The sequence below is a fragment of the Chinchilla lanigera genome, unplaced genomic scaffold (assembly GCF_000276665.1).
Source record: "Chinchilla lanigera isolate Chin_1 unplaced genomic scaffold, ChiLan1.0 scaffold00004, whole genome shotgun sequence".
In the NCBI taxonomy this organism is placed as follows: Eukaryota; Metazoa; Chordata; class Mammalia; order Rodentia; family Chinchillidae; genus Chinchilla; species Chinchilla lanigera.
Genome location: NW_004955405.1, coordinates 33,623,112 through 33,643,908, shown reverse-complemented (window position 1 = coordinate 33,643,908; position 20,797 = coordinate 33,623,112). Strand labels below are relative to the sequence as shown.

Below are 20,797 nucleotides of genomic sequence, written 5' to 3'. Positions count from 1 at the left end.
ACTTTTACAGCTTTTCTTCCTGAAAGTATACTACTAAATAATCATAACTATGACACACATGAATTTCATTTAAAAATATACTTTGACCAGCTTCATTGATTAGTTAGCAAATAGTAACTTTGATATTGATACAAAAAACAGAACAAGTAGCTCAAATCTCTTCCTTCCTTCCTTTTCTCTTTCTTTTCCCTTTCTTTCTTTCTTTCTTTCTTTCTTTCTTTCTTTCTTTCTTTCTTTCTTTCTCTCTCTCTCTCTCTCTCTTTCTTCCTTCCTTCCTTCCTTCCCTGCTACACTTGACTGAATCTATTTCAAGAACTCCACATTTTCCTGGGTCAGATAATAGTACTTTAATATTTTCATTAAAAAATATATAACTATAACAGAATTATTGGCTCAAATTCCTCATCTTTACTATTAGGTGACATTGTAATTTTGTTAGATTGCAACCTATCTTAAAACCCAACTTTGGGAACAGAAATTAGCATAATTGAAATAATTCAATTTTGGGTAATTATAATTCTCACTTAAAGCTAAATTAAATATGCCAAACTATAATTATGTTCAAATTTGCATCGGGAAAATTATCCCCATTTTGCTCATGGCATCTTAAAATATCTAGTAGGGGATTGTAAGCCCTTCAGGTTGAATCAAGAGGCCTTATCTTCACAGCCTTTGGGAAGAGGAGACTTATTATGCATTAAGCACAGTTATTTGGCCTCTTGGGAAAAGAAAACTGGTCCGTTATTTCTTCACTATATGATGTGCAGGATTTGTACCATAATCTTCAGATATGTTTAAGTTACAGTGCCATTAATGAGTGCTGAGTGACATGGCAGATGGAAAAAGATTAATGCTTTCTGTGGAGAGAAACCTTAAGCAAAGCAGGTCATGTTTTAGGACAAAGGTAATGGTAAACAAGGACACACACAAAAAAGGCTGTAACATTTCAAACCAGGCACTTGAAAATAAGCACTGCCTTGTTATCCATTTAAAAATGATTAAAGATTTAAGACAATCTAAAGGGGCTGAGTGCTTACCTTTCAGTCCTACAAGGTGCTTAATGACTGTTAGAATCCTATAATCAAATCTTCATGACGGTTATGTATCTGAGATGCAAAAATGCCAAGATGAAATTCTACTAAGTGTAAGTTGTCTTTAAAACTAACTTTTCTGTGTAAGACTAAATTAACCAGCTGATGAGATTACACTAGCAAGGTAATTCATCTACATCTTTGGGACACCAGCAGAATATGATCTATGAATGTATGGGACAAGGAATAGATGAGTCTCTGTGTACATGTTTGGCACATTGTCAAAGCACACAATGAGTTTCTTGTGAAAACATATGAATATAACTCCAGTTGAGTAAAATATTCACATTAATAACAGAATAAGGCAGAATACTGGCTGACACCCCATCTGTTCTTATGAATTAAATTTAGAAATCATATGTAATATAGACATTTCTGTCTGAATATCATAAAACCCTGACACATCCAGGCTTTCATTAGAAAGCTCCACAGTGTGCCTTGAATAACAATCTGTCTTAGCTAATTAGTATTTTCAGTTTAGCATGTTCACTTCCAGACATATTGCTGTTTGCACATGGTAATTTAGGTAAACAGATACCATCCACAGCTGCATCAATTAACACTGCTAATCAAAACTGAATTCAGGTAATTAGGCACATTGATGCAAAAAATGTGTAATTTTGGAAAAAAACGAGATTCTTCAGTAATATGTCAATAAGTAAAAAAAAAAATCTCATTTTGCTTATGAAGACAAAGAAGAAGGGGAGAGAAATCATCGTTAATATCTACATCATGCAGATGGAATAAAATTCCTAAATTAAGTCTCTATCTCTAATTGGCCTGTATTTTCAGAAATTGGATCATATTTTTCATAAATGTTTTCTTCAGTGTTTCCATATAGTGAAGCTGATTCACATCTGACGAAGGGTTTAATCATCATCAAGTAAGACTCAAATGGTTAATGAAAGCTCAAGTATTTATATAATTAGAAGGGATGTTGGTCAAACTTGTTCTTCTCTCTCGCCTAGTGTCTTTTAAGGGAAGATTCGTTCAGTCTCTCTGCTTCTATTATCCACTTTATTTTATTTTGCTATAAAGCACTTTCTCCTGTAATTAGAATCACAATAGTATTTTTGTATCTTCCTGCCAATATTCTTCAGCTTTCTAGATTCCACACAATGCCCCTGAGTTGCTTTTTCATTTGGTTTTGAAATGAATATTGTAGATTATTTTTTCTCTCTCCTTACAAACACCAACTAAACTGATCATTTTGATCCGATATTCTAATTAGTTTGGGGTAAAAAAAATGAGTTTATCTGTCACTAAGTAATAAGTGGCTAACTAGTGACTAGTAAGTTCTGGGTTTAGGGATACTCAGGGATATAATAACTAAAATAGAGGAGAAAATGGGACCATTTTTAAAAAGTATTCTGAAGTAGATGCAGGAACAAGCTAGGATCTATCTATCTATCTATCTATCTATCTATCCATCTATCTATCTATCCATCTATTTATTTATCTGTCTATCTCAACTTCTTTTCCTCCCCAGACATTGATGCTAAGGCTAACTTATTAATGTAAACACCTGGCCTTTATAATGAAGTATTGGATTCAGTGTTTTTACCTTTATTTTAATCGTCAGAGCTACTTCCAATCCAATTTAACAATCATGTTCTCCGTGCCTACCAGATATTAGAAACCTTTTAAAAGCCCTATGAGTAGATACCAAGGTGGATTTAGACCAATCACAATTCTCTGTATGAACTTCAGAGACTTTCCAAACCAACAGAGTCAAGTTTCAAAAGTAGACAGAGTCACCAGGTGGAAATGTACTTGTCAATTTCAAACTTTGGATTCCTTGGAGCTCATACAGCTGAGGTTTACTGTTCGCTAACCTCAACATCGTTCTTTTGTTCTCATAAGTCAAGAAACAAGAACAAAAATTACTTTGCCAAGTAGCACAGTATCTTTTTCTTGCACTGTAGTGATCCTACACAACTTCTATTTCTCTTCTAATATTTATCAGAAAGTTTACTTCCACATATCTTTTAAATGCATTTGGCATAAACAACTGGACAAGTCCCTGTGGCGCACAAACCAAATAGACACTGCTCCTATACCCAGGTTCAAGATCAGAAATTATAAAATGTGGAGGTAGCTTGGGGGCTGTCAGACTGTTCACACTGATGAAATTGCTTAGGGTAGGACAATGACACTTGTGACTTCAAGGTTCTGTGAAACAGAAAGACATAAGAATTTTAACTGAAAAAGGAGGAAGCAGAAAGATTTATAAGAATTTTTCAATGAACTCCATGACTGCTTTTCAGTAAATGTAAGGACTGAAATTGGAGGAGGAGACTGTCTGGTCTCCACAAAATGAGCTCAAGATGGGAGCCCACCAGATAGACACCTCAGTGTCGGGATGCCACAATCCACAGCATGCTGAGCCACTGTTTTTCCTTTCTCCACAGTAAACGAGGAGGTGACTGATTCTTGCACTATATTTCCTGGGTTTCAGTACATTTGTTTGTCTAGGGAAAGGGCGTAAAGTCCTTTTCTAGGAGTCTCGGTCTCATTCTCACCAAGTTTTAGCAAGGGCAAATGCTACAGACATCGTAAGAACAGCTTTGCTGAAGGAAGGGCTTGGGATGTCACCAATTTCCAAGCCAGGCCAGGCCACTGACTCCCAGGTTCTGCTCTCCAGCTTCAAGAAAATCTCATGACCAGGGCTGGGGATTTAGCTCAGCGGCAAAAGCGCCTGCCTGGCAAGCGCAAGGTCGTGAGTTCGGTTCCCGGTACCGGAGAAAAACCAAAAAAGAAAATCTCATGACCACTCAGTTTGGGCTCCTGGTCCATAAAGCATGGCTCACAGACCCCCCTCAGTGGGTGTGGGAGGGTACTTGGGGCATAAGCAGGGCTCAATAATGACACAGTGGCACAGAATGTGGGTCAGTGACGACTCCAGAGTTGCTGAAGGTGAACACACCTTAGATTTTAAAACTGTTCTCCAAATTGCAAAGTACAGTCAGTCCTCTATATCTGTAGTCTCTCGCATGTGGGTTCAGCCAGACAGGGATGGAAAATATTTTTTACAATTCGTATCTCTACTGACCACAAATTACCTTTTTCCTGTCATTATTCCTTAAATGATATAGCACAAAACTATCTGCACAACATTTAAATTTTCTGAGTGGTCTGGAGATTATTGACAGTATTGAAAGGATGTGAGTAGGTAAATACCACGTAAATACCATGTCATTTTATAGAAGGGACTTGAGCATCCACAGGAATCCTGAAACCAATTCAGCAGAGATAATACAGGGCCAATCTCGTGTGTACAACTGGCATAATAATTTTAATTACACATCACACAGAGTAGATCAAATAGGCCACACACCACTATCCTACATTTGGTCATTACATTCCAACTCACCTGAAAACTAGTACTAGGAAACTAATCTTCCCATTTAAGCTGGAAAGTTAACATTGGGGTATTCATTATTTCTGGAGTATTTCTATGACTTTATCAAATAAACTAGAAGAAATACTTCACTTGATTAATGTCAAACAAATAACTCTATTCTAGAATGATCTCTTAGAAAATAACATCTTAAAACATTCATAGGTGACTACTTTTTTTACTATGAAAACAAATGAAAATCTTATGTCTGGCATGTCTCATTCTCTTTTGTCCAGAAAAATAAAATTGCTCATGGTAAGACTGCTCTCAATGTTTGTGAAATTAAATTAAGTTGATGACTCATAATATGCAATGGATAAAACAATGAATACAACAACATTTTGGTTATTTTTTTAAACTGCTGACTTTTTAGACAGAAGGACTTCAGTTGAAATATTGGTTTATGAATATATCAAAGGAATTAATCTTGGCTTATTAATATTATTTCACAACTATGAGAGAAAATGCCAGGTCTAGGGCTGGGTAAATTAGAGAGGAACCAAATGCCAGAAAATAAAGACAACATAAAGAAATAAAAATGTCTTTACAGCACACTGCAGCAAAACAAATGACTGGATTTGGGGCTTAACAAAATATAATCATTTTGCTTTGCTTTTTCACTAACACCTTTTTTCTTCTCTAAGACAATATGAATCTTACCTTCCCAAGCCATGATCTACTTTTATGAAAAAAGCTGATAATTAATAGCAATAGAGAGGAAAATATTATCAGTATTTTGGCATATAAGCTTTTTATGTTTAAAGAATATTACTGTATTTGCAGCAAATGTGAATACGGAAAGTCATTTTCACTAGTTCTTGTAAGAAGTCAAGTAAAATTATTCTAAAGAAGATTTTTAATTATATCTGAAGAATTAAGAGTACATATTTTAGGAATTAATATAGTTGTTGTGTTTATTCTTTAGCAAAAATTATCTTTCATAAGAAGACAAGTATTATCGTGGAACAATTGGGTTTTTAAAAGATTGACAATTCATTATACCAAAGCTAAAGCTGATCGCCTGCACTTTATCAGACAAGAAACAGAATAGCATATTTGTTTATAGTTTATGATGAATGCTTGGCCCACAATTAAGAATTAGGAAATGATCCTTACAGCAAACAGATCTTAGTTAAACATATTATTAATCTATGCTTCAAGGTATTATCCAGCTCTCTGGGGGATTACAGAGTCACTTTGTGAACTGAATAATCTGTTTCTCTTCCACAAGTATTTCATCTTTGACTTTTTTCACAGGCCTACAGTAGAATCTCATCTTTCAGAAGGATGTTGAAAGCATACATGAAAAGCTTGTGCAGAAATAAACTACAGCACCTCAGGCTTCTTAATTTTTACACTATAATGCCTGGGACTTTTCTACCTTGACATATTCAGAGTGAATTCTTTGATGAAAAGAGAGAGAAATAAATTACCTATGGAATGAAGAGAACTTTTATTACCATTTTAATAGTTCACAGACACATAAAAGAGAGACGTATTCATTGTGTGGTGGGACCTAAAACTAAAAAAAAAAAAAAAATTCACTGGCTTGGTAATAGGAAAATTAATGCGATATGAAAAATGGAAACAGTTTTTGAGGACTTCACTACATCTCGAAGAAAGTCTAAGAAGTGAAAACAAAGACAAACCATTATATAACATTGCAAACAATTAGACTTTGCTTCTCTTATAATGTTTTTAAACTTAGTGAAAATTCTGATTGTATCCCGAGACTGTCAGAGACCACGGGGAAACAAAATTCCAGATATCCAAAGTAACTTTCAAGAGCTGCTTTGGGTGCAACTGACCCCAAAAGCACACATTTTCAGGAGCCACTATACAGATTTCACATGGGGGTGCTATGCAGTTTAGGTGGCTGTCGTTTGGTTAGAAGTGTTCCTGCTATTTTTTCCTAACCTAGATTGGTTTGCTATAGAGAACATGCAGTTTCAGCTGTGCTTCATATTTCTTACTTTCGTTGGGGTGGTGGTTTTGGTGTTTGGGGGGAAGTGGTACCTGGGACATTTTCCCCGCAGGTTCTCAGTTACGTACACATTATTGCTTGATTCTCTGCCACTAAGACACTCCTGCCAAAGCTACAGTACTTCCAAAATAGCACATCATCCAGATGCACAAAAATGAAAATTAAAATAAGAGAGTTTTTAAAAATTATTATTTTAATGACACAGGACCTACTCAATGTTTGCATTTAAATTGGACTCACTAATTCAGATATAGCCTCTAATTTCAGAAAGGTTAATCATTCTAACAAGGGTCAATCAGACTTTAATCTTAAATAAAATTGTTACAGCCCCAGTCACCTGCAGGACATTTATTCTTTTCCTATTTCCATGTAAAAGAATGCATTTCATTCATTATGCATCACTAATCTTCTCACTCTTTACATTAGCACATTTTACCAAAATATAATTCCTTTGAAATTCTGACAAGAGTTCATTTCTACATTTCTGAGGAGATAATCCCATTTTAAAGGGGGTGGGATCAGCTGTGAACAACCTTCCCGGCCCCTTCTAATCCTCAAAGACTTTTGATACCCCAACAGAGTTCTTAGGCTACCAAGTCTCAGTTACACAAATTATTATGGAGGTTAAAGTTAAAACAACAGTATATATTTTAACTAATCCTCTGTATTTTCTGTGATTATGCCATTCATCTACCTGTTTGTATTCACAATATTTACTGTGTGCAGAAGTTATTGATTTGGAAGAAGTAAATGTTAACTGTAATTGAGTAACAGCAGCAGTACGCACACTTATTAATTTTTTCTCTTGCTGACTATGCACTGAGTACCTGTTATGTACCAGATACTGGGTGAACGGGGAATGAAAGTTAAAGAATTCAAAAAGTTTCCATTAGATAAGTAACATTCTGTGGAAAGGATGTCCAGAATATAATAAAATAATAATCAAAACCTCTACTTTCAGCTTTGACAATCAGCGTCATTACATTTTAGTCACAGTAAAAAAGTGTTACGTCAAATTTTAACCCAAATTTTGAAAAGATGCTTTAAATTGTTTGGGCACTTAAAGGCTTTCAAATTCATAATTCCATAACGCAATTCATTATTTTTATCTGAGAATGTGAAATCTTAATGCCAAAATTTAAAAATCAATATACTGAGATTGTGAAGCTTCCTGTAGTTGAGAATAAAACTAGGAGAAAATTTAAATGGACTTACTTAAAATACACATGCTGTGTATTAATTCGTTGGGGAATGTTTTTCTACAAGGTTTAAAAACTGCTATTCACACAAAAGACAATAGGAATGAGCAAAAGGCAAATTGTGGCTCTTTGCCCTGATGTAGTGGCCTGGATGACCACAGAGGGAAAGTAGAGCCGTAATGTTTGTCTCTGATTATATTGCAAATTGAGTATAATGCTGCTCTCGCTGAGGTGCGACACAGCATAAATAGCCCAAACTTGACTTCTGCGCACATTTTGAGACCTTTTTGTCCCTTTCTTTTACTCAGAGGAAGTGCCCCGTCATGTACCCAGAGACATCAGCCTCCCTTCATCAATATTCACACGCACTAATTAGCAACATGGGAGGATTGCGATTTGAGAAACACCCCAGAGCTTGACTGTTGAAACAAGCAAAGCAAATCATAGGAAAAAGAAAACATAGCTATAGCATTCAATGGGCAGACTGGCAGTGGAGAACAGCGCAGAAGTTTTCACTAAAATTTTTTAAAAGCTCCAATTAATTTGTGTGAGGTTTGTGATTTAAATCAAGACCTCAGACCCCTACTTCTTACTTCGATTACTTCTTAAACCCAAAACAGAACCTCTGTATATTCTAAAACTGCCTTTACTTTTCTTTTTCTTTCTCTTATTACTGGATTGACACAAGAGTAAAACAAAATAACGGCTTTTACACTGTTGAGCCAAATAAATTCAGTGCTACACAATATAAATGTTCAATTGATATTTGCTACCAAATAGTTCTCCTGAAAACTGATAGAGGTGAGCTAGCCATCAAAACAGGCAAAACAATGTTTTACATTCCATTCTCAGTACCAAAAAGCTACTTCGTCATATATGAGTTTTCGGATTTTGGAAATAAAAATCCCAAAGCTTCCAGAGAATATACTGTAAATGCTCAAAAATCATATAGGTCTGTATATGAATCATTTCAGTCATAAAAGTAAAAAAGAACCTACCGACCACCAAACAGAAATCTTGATTAAGAAAAACAGCATAGGAAATTATAAGAGAACCTACCTTTGGCCGAGCAGGTTCGGAATTTCTCATCTTGTCCACACAGTTTCATTCCATCTTGAGCAAAAGTCGACTCTGTGTCCCTTGTGATCTCTGTGACGATGTCATCATATTACTGATAAATTTTTCGATTAAACTTTGCAGACATAGTAGCAACTTCGCTAATTATGATATTAGCCGGCTGGCAAGTATGATCCGTCACCCACTGTAAGGAAGCCAGAAAAAGAGATATCTAACCATTGTAACCGGAGCCGATAAATTTTGTTTCTTTCTCATTTGTGTCACAGATTCTATCCCTTCTGACCCTCTCCTCAGCCACCGACTGTCAAATTTAGATTCTGTGAGCTCTGGCTTCCCTTTATCCCTGCCTCAGATCTGAAAGTCCTGGTTATCAGGAAGACACACGTCACTAGCTGTCTCAGAGCAGGAAAGCAATCAGGTGAATACTACTTATTATCTTGCATTGCTTTCTGAGGAGTGACAAGATTGATTTGGGACCAAAAATACATCCAGATCTCACACATGTGCTTTTTAGGGGTTTGTATTTAGATAGGGGGGCATGGGAAAATTTGCAATAGGGAGGACCCTAACCCCAATGTTAAGGCTATAGGATATTAGAAATTTAAGCATTCAAAAAAAATCTCTGAGAGATTCTTTTTCAAATGTCCTTGTTTCCTTTTCCATCTCTGTGCTGCCTTAATGTCTATGAGCAAACCATTAACTGCAAATCTGACTTTGTGACCAGGTAGTCTTAAGCCAAACCCATGCTGATCTTATAAAGTTATCTCTGCCCATCTTTTTCCACATGACAGTATTTCTGCAAGATATCCTTATGCTTGTTTATTTAGCCTAAATACCTGGGAAGATAAGTACACCAGCTTTTTTAGATATAAACTAAGCATACACAGTGAGGTTAAGATGATTCTTTCATTCCGGAAAGGAAAGCACGTTTCAGAAATCCTACTATAATTGGATGGGAGGGGAAAAATATAGTTTCAGGAATTCATAGAAATAATAAATTTACATTAATATTGATTTAATATATTTCTGAGAGTAAGAAATTCTTTCTCTTTCACCTATTGTTATGATTAAAAAAATAAGCTCCATAAAAGCAAAAGAACAAAAAGAAGTTGAACTGTCAGGGAATGTGAGTGTTTTGTGGGACCGTGTTGAGGATTAAAAAAAGAAATCTTTGATTATGACTTTAGGTAAGGCACTGTTTGGAAATGAGCTGTTTCGATCACATTTGCTACTGTAGCTTTGGTAACTGCCAGGGGCACCAGTACGTAGTCAAACTCAGGAAATACATGGCGATAAACAAACACTTATGTGTATTGCACACACCACCCTCTGCAGGGCCCAATCTACCTACTTTTAAAACTAAATAATGCAAATATTCACTCTTGGCCTTATATTGGCTACTATATATTGATTATCCATGTATTTACTCAAAATCGTGTCTTTAAAATACTTAGACATCATTGCTTAAAAGAGTTAAAGTGGACATTTCTCTTAAGAACCCCAAATAAATGTTTCAATAATGCCCTTTTCTCAAAATGGCCCTAACTGGGGCTGGGGATTTAGCTCAGTGGCACAGCACTTGTCTGGCAAGCGCAAGGTCGTGAGTTTGATTCCCGGTAAGGGAAAAACAAAACAAAACAAAATGGCCCTAACTCCAGTAGTTAGAATGAGTCACAAAGACCCTCACTCTGATCTGGAAAGACACTTTCTCCCCTAAAATGCAAGGAGAATAAAATATGCTACATATGTTCATTCCAGTAGAATGCATAAGAGAAAATGGAAATAATGTCCCCACAGAAAGAAATTAATACTTAAACTTTAGTGACTACTTCTAGGCAGTCATTATATGATAATGGGGAAGACCAAGAAAGCCAACTTCATCTTGCTATTTTAAATTTTAAAAAGCAGACTATGAAATTGCTCATATATTGATTACTGAGCACATTTGAACAAAGTCTGGAAGGAGCAATGCCAGAATTGGAAAAACAGCCATCCCCAGCCTTCATGAGGCTTGATTCTAAGACCCCCTTTAAAAAGGGAAGGATTGGGGCTGGGGATTTAGCTCAGCGGCAAAGCGCCTGCCTGGCAAGCGCAAGGTCGTGAGTTCGGTTCCCGGTACCGGAGGAAAAAAAATAAATAAATAAAAAGGGAAGGATTCTAAATTCTAAGGATGTTTATGTCCTTGTATTAAACGATGTAGTATTTGCATATGAGGTGCATAGATCCTCCTATATGCTTTAAATCATATGTAGAATACCTACAATTGATAATACCATCTAAACACTCTGTAAGTAGTTTGTTATACTGTATTATCAAGGGAATAATAAGAACACTGTCTGGCCATGTTCATTCCAGTTATATTTTTTTTCCTGCATATTTTCAATTTGTGATTGGTTGAATTCATGGATATGGAACTTGAGAACATAAAGGGTTGGTTATGTTAGGTAGAATTAGAAAGCATTTCCCTCTATTTCAAAATTTTAACACCATTATAATTGTTAATCTCCACCAGTTGAATAAAAGACTCCATCAAATGGAGGAAAATAATGCTATCTGATAGGAGTTAGGACAGTGCACATAAAACCATAGCACATATCTGAATTGCAGTAAACACCTGCAGTATAGTTTAGCTACTATTTTTATAATCACCATATACTTTTGACATCTTTATTTTTCTATGAAGCCCTATCAAAATTCACTGAGTTAAATGAAATATTCTGAAACAAGGAAAATTCAGTGTTTTAGACCCCAAAAAATGGGCACACAAAGACAGTCTAGATTATAAAACTTATTTATAGAATGATGCTAGCAATAATAGTAACCAACCAATATGTAAGGCTTCAGTTACAAATTATAATTTACATGAGACCTATAAGACTTTTTTTTGGACTACAGATGAACCCAGGGCCTTTACACAGATCTGCCTCTCCATCCTTTTTTGTGTTTTTTACTCTTGATTTCGAGACAGGGTCAGGTTAAGTTGCTAAACTGTCCAGGCTAAGCTTGAATTTGCAATCCTTCTACCTCAGTCCGACAAGATTTTATAGTTTTATAAAATCAACTGATCTTACAGAAGCTCCCACAGTGAGCTTCTCTATAGCTGCTTTCCTGCCTGAAAAGATGCAGCATTGCAAGGCCAGAAAGACAGAGATGAAAATAGGAGACACTGACCTCCAGAAATTGGCACCACCTTGAGACACCTGAGTGCTATCCCTTTTCTTAGCGCTCTTACTCTGAATTTCCAATGTGAGCACTTGCCGATTTCTCAGGGCAGAGCCATCTCAAACTACCTTTTCTCCAGGGCAGGGGAGTGCCACACATCACCGTGGGTCATTGATTACGTAAATACAATGCATAGGTGTGGAATTTTTTAAAGGTTGACGCAGTCAGTGAGGACAAGGCAGTCCAGATTTGGAAACTTTCTCCCTGGAGAAGGTTCTATCTGGGATCCATGCAGAACACTCAGCCTGACTGTCAGCCGTGGAGCCTCCCTTGGTGTGCCAAGGTCTCTCTTCTACTGCTGATTGCCATGGCCCTGTAACCTGCTGATCACTCAGGTATGTTGAATTAACCCTTCAACACCCAGCATCTCATTTTTGGAACAGCCACAACAACAGAACATAAGAATATCTTTTTCTCTTCAAATTCTGTTCTTTGAATTTTTCTGGGAAAAATACATGAATTTCATGCAAAAATTGTTAAAATTACAATCTTCATCATAAATGGGTTAAATTTCACATGTGTAATTTCATTTCTCCTTCTAGCCTGCGAGATGTAGAGACAAACGCCTGAAATTCTCTTCCCTGTTGTGCCTTAGCCTCAGGAGTCAGATATCCTGCCTCCCTTCCATTTGCAGCACCTGTCTTATTAGCTTTGAGACTTTGGACCAATTATTAAAGTCCAATAGGACTACTAAATAACATCTGTAATACTATTATGAAGATTTCCATTAATGCCTGACAGTCACTTAGCACATAGTACGTATTCAATAAATGTTTGGTCACTACCAAAGTAGCAGTAGAAGAATTCAGAAGCAGTACAGCAAACAGGAGCAAAGGATTCAGAGTCAAGCTGCTCGAATGGATGCAAACAGTAATAATGTCTTTCTCTTACAGATATGATTTAAATTTCTACTTATAAACTACTTACTACTTTGTAAATAATGTGGCCAATTATTCAATTATTATTACCTTGGCCCCTATGCTAATTGATTATTTCTGTGCCCACCCCCTACCCATTGTTTAACAGTTTTCAGTAAAAATAAATGAGGTCTTTATAGGGGAAAATATGTTTGATAAGGATCCCAGTTGCAGCACTATTTCTAATAGTACAAGATGGAACATGATCTTCATAAGTCACTGAAGGTTAACTAGTTAAATAAGATATGTTATATTCCTACCATGGAATGCCACACAATCATTAAAATAAATGAAGCAAAATATATGAAATTATTTCCATGACACATTTTGAGGGAAAGAAAAATGGCACCGAACTGTGTATGTATTGTACATTACCCTCTAGTTTAATCGAGATTTTGCACATACCATTTACATATTTTGAGAATATCTCTAAAAAATGCATAAGGAACTGCTCACATGGGTGCTTCAGGGAAGGGACTTGAGCCTGGTAAGCCAAACAGGAGAGAAAACTCCCCTTCACAGCACATCCTTCACAGTTGCCTAAATTCACATTACATATATGTAGCTCTCCTTTTAAAACTTATCCAATGTAACAACTTTTCAGAAGAGCCATTACCCTTACTTGACTGTGCCGTCTATTCGGTTTCCTCTAAAAGGCCCAGAAGCCCTCCCTTCCCTGCGCTTCTGTCTGCCTGGTGACCAGCAGCACGCCCAGCATTGTCATTGTGCTCCGTCCCACAACCTCCAGACCTCTGGCTTCTGATTTTCACTTCAACACTACGTTCAATTTCATCAGTTGCATAAGATGATTTTCCTCATCCAATAAGTGTCCAAATGCCCACAGCATCTCCTTTCTCAAAGGACGTCTTTTTATAAAAAGGATTTAATTCAGCACCGGAGAAACACACTGCCTTCATAAGTTCTGTCCAATTCCAGAGTCATTTCAAGTAAGGACCACTTCCCTCGTGTTACAGTTGTGTAAATGTTTTTCCTGGGAGAGAGGCAGTTAAGTCCACTAGAAGCCAGCAAGATGTCCAGAGCTCAGGCTGCTAATGGGACAAACAATGCCACATGGCACTTACTCCTAGTACAGAATACACTGTGAAGTGATGACCTGCAGTTTTGAAGTGTGACCAGAATTAAAGTATTCCTTGGCACTTTGAATATGCAAATTTGACAATTATTGCTCTTTGCAAATATAATCTGAACAAATGTCAATTGACTCCTTCACAGGAACCTTTCAAGGGTCGCATTTTCTTCCCTTTCAAAATAAATCATCATTCTTAGTTTTAAAAGGAGCAACTACCAATCACAGACTATTTGGGCATACAGGCTGCCAGTCATCAGAATGCCTGGGTTTACAAGGGGGTGTTGATCTTAGGCAATTTGGTGCCTCAAATGCCTCTTTTGTAAACAGCTTACAAAACTCATAGGGGAAAGAGGCTGGTTAATGCCTTACTTGAAGGACTACATGAAACGGTCAACTCATTTACTAGCCAGTGTCCTCATCAGTAGACATGTTACTGTTGTCACCAGTAATTCTTGACACTATTAGAGGTGGTCGATCACAGCTGTAGACCACGAAGCACTGCTGGTTTGTTCAACTTATTAATTTTGCATCCTGGAGCAAATGCTACCTACGAAATGCACACAAGTCCGTGCAGCAATTGGTAATACTGATCCTATACACCAGCGTGTCTCAAGTCTTAACAATCATGTAAAACACCAGAGAATCTTATTAAAGTGTAGGCTTTGGCTCAGTAGGGCTGGGGTGGAATGTGCTACACTACAGGTCTGCCAAACTCTCATGTGACATGCTCCTGGAGTACCAAGGTTGTGGAGTAGCAAGGTTTTGTTCCACCATGGACATTATGGGTAATTGAGAATGAACACAATGAATATTAAACCAGATCAGACACTTATGCATGACCAAATTATAATTTCCTCTCCCTCCCTCTCTCCCTCTCCCTCTCTCTTACCTTTTTCAATGTCTCTCAGTCCCGAGATAAAATGCAAGCGAGCGACAAAAGTACAGTTGGAGTTCCTTCCCTGTGTTAACTCCTGGTGGATACAAATAAAGGAAAACATGATAGCACCTTTAATGAAAAGAAGGCCATATATGCAAAGCTTTTGAAAAATGAAAATGGGATGATTTTGAGCCAGAGATATTTTTAAAGAATGATACCTGTTCTTTTCTTTCTTGTCAAATACACAATCATAGTTTATATTTATTCATTTGGCTCGATAGCAAAATAAGGTATTAACAAAAATGCTTTTTATGTGACTCTATGCTTCTCTTGTAAATATTTATCTTTGTTTCTTATACAACAACCTAAGGCTAAATGGTTTAATCAATAAGAACATTATACCTTCAGTAAGTGCGTATAGCCTAGCTTGTAATAATTTTGCAAGCACTGGCTAAGTCTCCGTGACTGTTTTCTATTAGAATAAGTTAATTCCCTTGATTTGCTTGACGATAATTGTTGAAAAATGATAGAACTTGAGTACAGGAAAAAAATAGTGTTCTGACTTAAAAGCCCAACATCTAGGCAAAAGTTTACTAGAGGCTATTTGGTTTAACTGAGTATTACGTTTCTTTTTGTTTTTCAGGCTTTTTTTTCCTCACTGAAATCTGTGGTAAGAAAATATTTACCGCACAGTCAAGCACCACAAAACTCAAACTATTTTTGGAAAGGAATCCATTTATGAAATAAGTCTGAGGCTTATTACACACAATACATTCTTACACTTCTAATCTTTTTCTTTTCTGTACAAGCTATTTTAAACCCTCTGCTAGGTTGGTTTTGTGACTTAGTAAATGATCACTTGTACTTCTGGCTTTGGAAATACAACATCTTTGGGCAGATTCTGGGATTTGATGCTGGTTCCCTGAAAGGTGATGGTTACCAAAGATGTTCAAGAAGTGAGGCCACAATGTGATACAGCCGTAGGCCAAATGCACGGTCAGAGAGCCGCTGTGAGAGTTCTGTCGAGGGAGCTAATAGTTAGAAACTGTATCTCCACCAGCACAGCTAATATGAATGTTTTCTCCTCTACCTTCTTTGCAGATAACATCAGAAAATCTCTTCTCATATTTAGTTAAATAGTAGAGGTGCATATAACCACTCATTTACTGTTAGAAAATAATAAGAAAACATGCTAAGAAATGAGTATAGGTCAGAATTGATGGACACAAGGAAATACAAATGAAGCAATTCTTCATCTTTTAAATAAATTCTAATGCAGTAAGCCGTATTTCCCTGAGAATTACATCAATGGACCAAACTGTTATTATTCTAACAAGACTAGGAATTTTAGAGACTTGTAGGTCACAAGAAAATACGGAAACAAAGTCAGAGCCTTTACTTTTTGTTGATCCTTTTCCTATGAGAAAGGCCCACTCATACATTCCAGAAGTTTAAGCCACACGGAATCGTAGGCTAGGCTACATAGGCATTTTTGTTCCATTTTGTAGAAGGAACACAGCAATCAGGTGTATGAGATAAGAAACTAAAGCAACTAAGGCCGGCAAAGCTAAATGAAGCATTTTGAGAACAACTGCTTTTGCTTGGATGGCATTAGATCTTTCCTTTCAAATCAAAGCACTCATTGGCAAAGTAAGTAAATCAAACAATCTATAGCCCAGTTGGTAGCGAGATAGATAAAATGTCTCTAGAGAAAAAAGGTATTTTTAGTGTGTCTCAGAGTAGCTATGCCCAAAGGACTGGGATAGCCCCTCAGATTTCCTTCTTGCAGATTTATCCTCAGATTCTATACCAGTGCAAAATGAGTGATAAAAATCTCCCTCCTTTAGAGTTGAGTACCACATGCAGGCTTGAGAGGTCTTTTTGAGCAGGAAAGTTAACGAAATATTTTAAAAACAGCAACACCATAGAGATATGGTGAGGAATCAAGTTCTTTACATATTTTATCTCTAAATATGTCTAAGAAAATGTGTATTCTGACAATTCACTAACAGTTAGTAGCATTTTTAGTATACTGATAGGTAGAAAAGTATGTGTTAAATAATATAAATCATCATATTCTTCTCTTTCTCTATAAAAGACCTTTGCATAACTCAAGGGCCTCTGGCTCTTTGGAAATATCAGTTTTGTGCTCAGTGAAATTATTTTGACAGCTTGACATTACACGATCATCACAAGATCCTGGTACACTGAAAAAAATTAAGAATTGTGAAGGATTAAAGTAAAAATACAATGATATCAGTGACAAAAATAGTAGATTAGGCTTATTCAGATAAAAACAGTATTTTCTGGTTCAGTCATTCGTAACTCTATGTGCTTTCATGTGGACAGGCAAACAATCCTTAGTCTTCTATCAAAATGTCTCTACCTCCACCTCCACCACTTTACATGAGAACATATGCATTTATTTCATTTTAAAGATTTTTATGAAAGAAGATGATATTACAATGCCTTATGACCTGGACTGATTTCTCCATATAATTTTCTTTGATTCAAACTGATAGTCATGGCAATACATCTTCTTTGCTCCTATCAAAAAGGGGAATTTTTCCCAACAGGATCTTCATATTTCTCTGGTAGATTTGCTTCAGTGTGGTAGATGAATAAAATAACCTGCTATTACATATTTTACTAACTTGCAAACATCAGTCGTTATCATTTTCTTTGCAAATCTGACCCTGCTCCATGAAACACACCCACAGATACATTGTTAAATACTCTCAAGTCTGGTGGTCTCTTGTAGGGCAGTGCAATTAAATTGCTTTGGGGATATCAAAAGAAATTGCCACTGCAAATGAAAACAAAAAGAAAATAGTCCAGAATGAAAAGTAGGGTTTGTAGCTGAATTTTAAATGACAATTTTTGTTCATATAGTAATTAATATATTTTAGGAGTGCCAGCTAGAATTGGAGTTTGGAAGACTATGCATTAAGAAGAAAGATGAAACAGATGCAATACATAGTTAAGATCAAAGAGCCCCATCAATTCATTCGGAGAGTCAAAATCCAGCTGAGCCTCAGAGCCCTGTCTGCATAATAAGAAAGGTTGACTGAAACATACGGATTAAACAGATGAGCTGTCTCCTGCAGAGGCATGGGAGGGAAGCCCCACGGAGACACTTGTAAAGACACTCCGGAAGCTCACACCTGCTCCTGCACAGCCAAGCCTACGGGAGACCATCACGGCCAAAGACATCCACTAATGCACAAAACCACTACTGCGAAAGAAAAGGCTATGTGCCTAATGGACGTCTTTCTTGTCTGTCAAGAGGTTTTTAGTGCCGGCAAATGACAAATTAACAAATCATCTCTGTTTGGCCAAAGTGACTTAACAAATGCCTAATTTTCAAAATAAGAGAAAAAATAGTGACATTTTTTCCTATGCAGAAATAGTATTGAGAGACCATCCCCCCAAACCCCAAACGGACGTACTTTTCTTGAGACAATCTTGAAAAACACTGATAAAAGTAGCTCCCTTTTCATTCTCAGGAAAATATTCTTTTTAATAGCATGAAGTATATCTCAGTGTATATGAACACCTTGTCAGGCTAGAACCAGAACTATACTAGAATACATAGCCTCGCTTCATATAGGAAGAAGACAGCGCAGGAATCAAATGCACTGAAGATTCTATGCTTTGTGACAAATATTACATTTATTCTAAAGACCTCAGTGCAAACTTATATTCTAGCTACTGACAAATAAGTTATTTTGAACATCACACATTTTTCTTTTAAGAAAGCTGAACTACTTTTTTAAAGTAAGAAAGCCTTTAGCAATATAGATTCACCAGGGGTGAAAAACTGTTACCAGTGAAACTGGTATTACATTTCAAATAGAATCTAAAAAACTTTCACTTTGGTATGAATTACCTTTCTCCAGCACTGGGTATTAGGCAATTTAAATATGCAACTAATGCAGTCAAATAAGTGATAAGCATTATCTCTTGTTTTACTCAACAAAATAAGCAATATCCCATTGGAAATGAGAGCAATAAAAATGCCCGTGGGGAATAGCAAGCCAGAAAATGTCAAGAAATGACTTCACGGGGTTGAAGCAGTGGAGTCTGTCCTCCTCTTGCCGTAGTGGAATGACATTGTCACTCATTCAATCAACCCGCCCGCTTTTACAGTGTTGGTTATGTATGAGGCCGGATGAGGGACAAAGAGAAGAATCTTACAGGACCCACAAGTCACACTACTAATCCCTAAGCGTTTATAAATTATAGAACCTATGAAGCGGTTATAAGTTATAAAACCTGACCTTTATGGGAAAAACAAATAGAAGTCTCCACCAAGAGAAAGGATTTGATTTAGCACTTGATAAAGTGAAGACAGAGATAGAGCAAAGGGAACTAGCATTCCTAGGGGAAAGAACAGAGGTAGGTTAAGGTATGTGTGAGCTAGAAAAGGTAACAAAGGAAATTATGAAGAGTCTTTTCTATTGCATAAACAAGTTAAACTCTTCCTCCCAGTCTTTCTCAAGATATAAGCTCAAGAATCAGCTGAGGTTCTTACTGAAAACTCGAGTTACAAGACACACTCCAGATTTCAAGAATCAGACTCTCCAAGGATAAGAGCTGAGAACAGGGCTTTTGGAGAAGCATTCAAGTTAGGTATGATCTTCAATCTTTGTAAGACTGCAGGAACTTTAAAAGTGTTTTGGGAGACAAAAATAAAAGGATGTATTAGGGTTTGGGGAAGGGAAGATTGAGAGACAATGGGAGTAAACTCGGGGAAAGAAATCAAAACCAGAATGCCTTATTTTAACTCAAGTGTGAAGCAATAATATGTATCTTTGCTCCAAATAAACATCACTATTTATTTATTTCAAATCGATTTTTTAAAATGGCTCTGACTTTCAACTGGTGTCAGGAAAACATTTGTATTACACAAAAGAAAAAAAAATGTTTTTTTTTTTATTTAGTTTTTTTTTGTTTGTTTGTTTGTTTTTGTTTTTTTTCCGGTACCGGGAACCAAACTCACGACCTTGTGCTTGCCAGGCAGGCGCTTTTGCCGCTGAGCTAAATCCCCAGCCCCCAAAAAAATGTTTTAAAAGAATCCTATTTTGCTTCTATTTTTACCTCAGTTACTCATTTTCTAAAGGTCTTAATTCTAAACATTCATGTAAGTAAAAGTTAGCAGGAGTAATCATTAGAGAAATTAGGAAATTATCTACAATTCTATCATATTGTTAAAAATTAAGAGTGAGTAATAGTGCTAGTAAAGATTCTGGGAAAGAGAAATTCTGGAAGAGAAAAATTGCTATGTATGTTCACAAGAGTTTAAATTAATATACCATTTAATGGTTCAATTGCTATGTCTCCACAAATTTTTAATGTGCATAATTGTGAAAAAAATCCTGACATTGTGAAACGGTGTTCAAGATACATCATTTATTTGAAAGAGCAAATTGTAAAGATATATGTATAGAGTAATCTAAATTTTAAGGAATAAAGCATTGTGTGTTCACATGTATATTTATGTATACATTTCTTTGCTTTTATAACAATCTCAACAGTAGATGTGGAAAACAGGACATGAAGATAAGATTTTTGCTTTTTAATTTACACAGATTTGTATCACTTCAGTGGTGTAATGAGCAAAAAGTTGTGTAAAAAATGAATTTCAAGAATAAATAAAAGTTTAACTTTGAAGTAACTAAAAAATCTATATAGTATTTGAAAACATCATTAAATGCTCACCAAGGGTTTTAAATAACTTCAGAAAATAGAGGCACTTGAGAATAATGTGGAAAAGCTGGCTTCCTTTCCTTTGCTTGATTCGTTCTCAAAATTGAATGCAATCACAGCCTGCAAAATCATTCAGAATAGTGAATGCTATAGACATTGACTTCTGTATTACAAAAAGCTTTCATTTTAATTAGTCTATCAATCTTTCCATCTGATGGAGATTTTATATTT

General features: G+C 36.2%; 1 long non-coding RNA gene across 2 annotated transcripts in view; it reads right to left on the bottom strand.

The window, feature by feature from the left end:
* The window catches only part of LOC102014006, a 66,217-nt gene that overhangs the window by 25,000 nt on the left and 20,420 nt on the right, over positions 1-20,797 (bottom strand). For both annotated transcript variants that reach the window (XR_259427.2, XR_001236072.1), the window contains exons 2-3: positions 14,870-14,951; positions 8,734-8,935 (exon numbers count right to left, since the gene is read on the bottom strand). This is a non-coding gene — a long non-coding RNA (uncharacterized LOC102014006). The remainder of the gene's footprint in view (positions 1-8,733; positions 8,936-14,869; positions 14,952-20,797) is intronic.